Source organism: Brassica napus, chromosome A6 (genome assembly GCF_020379485.1).
Source record: "Brassica napus cultivar Da-Ae chromosome A6, Da-Ae, whole genome shotgun sequence".
NCBI lineage: Eukaryota > Viridiplantae > Streptophyta > Magnoliopsida > Brassicales > Brassicaceae > Brassica > Brassica napus.
In genome coordinates, this window is record NC_063439.1 from 17,810,719 (window position 1) to 17,814,583 (window position 3,865).

General features: G+C 33.1%; 1 long non-coding RNA gene across 8 annotated transcripts; it reads right to left on the reverse strand.

The window, feature by feature from the left end:
- Positions 1-276: 276 nt before the first annotated feature.
- On the reverse strand, positions 277-2,941 carry LOC106347796. Of its 8 annotated transcripts, none has more exons than XR_007340128.1 (5): positions 2,580-2,931; positions 2,128-2,260; positions 1,779-2,055; positions 1,048-1,396; positions 277-960 (listed from the first exon to the last, which is right to left on the reverse strand). It is a non-coding gene; the product is annotated as an uncharacterized LOC106347796 (long non-coding RNA). The 8 variants fall into 8 exon arrangements; XR_001270834.3 differs by having other exon boundaries at positions 277-843; positions 2,128-2,298; positions 2,580-2,929; XR_001270833.3 differs by having other exon boundaries at positions 277-843; positions 2,148-2,260; positions 2,580-2,928.
- Positions 2,942-3,865: the final 924 nt, after the last annotated feature.

Genomic DNA, 3,865 nt, shown 5'->3' on the forward strand with positions numbered 1-3,865 from the left:
TGATGTTTTTTGTTAAATTGTTTTATATTATGATTCAGTAAGTGAAATTATATATATATATATATATATATACATATCACTATTAGATTTATGTTCAAGATTTGTTTTGGAAATTCATGACAAAATTTTTAAAATCTATTTTTTTTATATTGTTCTTATGTTGCATATTTTATTTTATATTTGTTTTGTGTGTGTTTTATTAAATTTGATCGTCGTCTTGAATCAATAGGTTAATTTCAATTAATTTGCATTTAGTGATTAAAAGAGGAAAGTATATTAGATTCAATGTTTTTAATTTTCATTGATATATGGGAAAAATATTGTGACCGGGTTTTATATTTTCAAACACATATATGAAAAAGTGACGAAAGGTTGAGCAGAAGGCCCTCTTAGCTAAACCATAAAGGCAAAGCACAATTCTCACATAGAATTGCTTGCATTTGGTGACAACTGTATTCACAAAAGGCTCTCTGCATATGAAGCAAACAAAGGGGAATATGTATCTTTGTCTTCGTTGATGTTGTTTTCAGTACTCAGTTACTTACATTATCCTAATTTTCAACTCCTCCATAGTTTTATTTCCATTTCTAACTTTCTCTGCCTTTTTCCACACTTTCTTTATCTTCATCCTGGTTTGTATCATTCCACACGGTCACGTGAGACTTACATCCACCCCCACCTCCGTATCCACATAATCTGTCTGTTTCTCTTTTTCTTCAAATAAATCTGCAGACGCCCTGTAGCTTGGCCAGTTCATCACATGGCTGTACTCTGTGGCTATCGCTGGCATATCTACAGCTATTGACCCTCAGATCCCATGTTCCTCTGCTCTCTCGGAATCTTCTACATTTAGACATAGAGTTGTATGTATAAAGAGAATGTTTGAACATGTATGAAAAAAAGGAAAATACAATTGAGCTTTGTTTGTAATGAGGATTATTCCCCTTGCCAGGGCTTTTGCTTACACAAAAAAGTGTGATCAAATAATTTTCGTATGAAAACTATAGATAACACCAGTACGTATGAGTTTATAATATATATGCTTACTTTGTGGCCACTGAGCAACAATGTTCCATGTCAAAGAATTATGGATTTGTGCAATCGGCAACGAAGATATGAGTTGGGAAGAGGATGTGGATGACAGACATAACCTCAAATGTCTCTGGTGCGACTGCCTCGATCACCGAGCCAACTCAAAGGAGCGAGTTGAACAAACCCCTCCTTAACTCTCCTGCCGTGTGTCACTGTCGCAGAGCATCAGCTTCTCCTCCGCTAAGTTCACATGAACTGGAATTAGAACCAGAACGCCACGGGTACCATGGTTGTAAGGAAACTACAGACACACCATCCCTCAATTTTCAAATATATCTTAGAATGTAATCTTATAAACTGATACCTGAAAAATTACGTCAAAAGTATTTTAAATATAATGGAACTGACTAAAATATTATAAATACACACAATAAGTCATAATAGACTTAATCAAAGCAAAGAATCATGGTGATCTAGATTCCTAACGTCCACAAAAAATATAAAGAATACCAAAAACAAAAACAATCAATTAAAGAATTTTAACTGAGCTGGCAACATAGGAAAAATTAATTAACTGAATCATTATTTCTAAAGACTAAATTAGATAGACAGTTACAGATGTATCCAAACTCGATTTTCTAATAAAGCTAAGCGAGTAATTACATAGTTCATGCTTATGGAGCTCCTTTAGCAACAGATTCATAGCTAAAAGTGCATAGAAAAAGAGAGAGTATATGATCACTTACGTTAGTTATTTCTTCAGTCATCAGATATTTATGGTAGAATAGGCAAATCTCGTTCTGTTTCGGTGACGCTTAGTTTACTTACTCAGACCTCATCCGAATGATTTGCATCGTCTTCTTCTTCCCTTGATGAGCCACTACTTCTTGTAGGCTCATCAACCGAAGACGTTTCAGTTTTGGTGCCACTTACGGTATCGTTGCAAGACCAGATGAATCACATTACCGATTTTGTGTTTGTGTTGTTGGTTGGTGAGCGAGTGATTCATTGCTTTCACGGTGGCTGAAACACATGTACAAAGAAAAAAAATAAATAATCTGAATGTTAAAAAGAGAAGTGTGAGAGAGATAAAACCTTTAAACATGGAGAAAGACCTGAAGAAAAAGCCTGGAACTGCCGTGCACGATCATTGCAGCTTCCCAAAAAAGGCTGAGGCAGACCTTCATTGTTCTCAATTACTCTATCCTCATCTTTATTCTTCAATTGTCTACAACACATGAATATACCTTCTCAATTTCGTTTTGCCTAAAACACATTCGTAACGTAGCTGAGAAACAAAATTATATAAGCTCCTCTCCATATACAGATAAAGCTTTTAGATTTCACATTAAGTAAATTAATAAACCAACAAACTTTAATCTTCTAATAAGAACGTAACTTTGAATCAACTTCAGTCAAATAATCAAACCATTAACCAAGGATCTAAACCCAGAAACCATCGAAAGAGGAGTTAGCCATTTCTATGGAAATAATCTTTATGACATCCACAACTTTGAGAGGATGATGATCAAGGGAAGAGGACTTACCATTTTATAGGTGTAGAGACACCGCCTTGCAAATGGATAAGCTTCATTCAATGTCAGATCGTGCTTGACGTGGGTTGATATAATTAAGAAGTATGATTAAGGCGATGAATCAATAACATAACGTTTTGGTTTTGATTTGAACAGAAGACAAAACATCAAGATTGAAGATTCACACAGCGATTCTTCACGTCGATCGAACACCTAGAAACTCCATTGTTGGTATCAAAGAACGAAGAAGAACATTTCTGGTGTCAGAGATCAAAGAAGGACATAAACCCTAAATTTTGGTGCCGACTTTGTTGAAGACTCGTCTCTCTTTTTTGGGCTCACAGAAAAACATATCAGTCCAATCATGTTAGATAAGCCCAACAAACTGCAGTTTAAATGAAACGATGAGTTTTCAGTTTTCTGTGACACGTGGCAGTCTGAGGTATGTCGACTTTCTGACCTGGATCCTATGTGGCATCATAGGAGAGAAGCAGACAATTTTATATATATATAGATGGTTTAAAAGTATTTTTTGTTTCACTATATAAATTGTTTTTAGATTTCAATGTAAATTTATATTTATTGGATATTGTGTAGCCAATTAAATTATGTAAATTACTGTGTAATTGATTAAATTTATATATTAAATGACAGATTTCTAAGTGGGGGTTATTGGTTCTAGTAGTTTAGTGGATTTAGAAATTCTTTTTGGATTTAGAAATCATTGACTAATCCATTGATTCTAAAATCAGACAAACAGATTTCAAAATTAACTATATAGATTTCAAAATCAAAATAAGTGGATTATTATAAATCAATGAAATGGATTTGTAAAGTTCTCATTGAGTAATTATGCATCTAGTTCATCATTTGATATATATATATATATATATTTTCTTCTTCTAAAGTTTCTTAATGTCTAAAAAAATTATATATTCATGTTTGATAATGTATACATTTGATAAAAAAGCTTAAGAACCTATCAAAACACGCACAAACACATTGCTTATGTTATTTGAATCACAGTAATGATAACTAATTCAGTTGTTCGTATGCGAGACACGTTTTGTTTGTACCTATCAATTTGAAAGTTTAAGAAGTGTCAATAAATTCTCTCTTCACAAGAGAAAACAACTCGAGAAACAATTCATCATCACTTTTGTAGCAACAAGATAAGTAATAACACCAATTTCGTTTTCTTTTGTTGAAAAAAAAAATGTACCTAATGCATGTTTTGAAAATGAACAAAAGACGTAATATTAAGGTTCTTATCAACTACGTATACACACGAAAAAAAA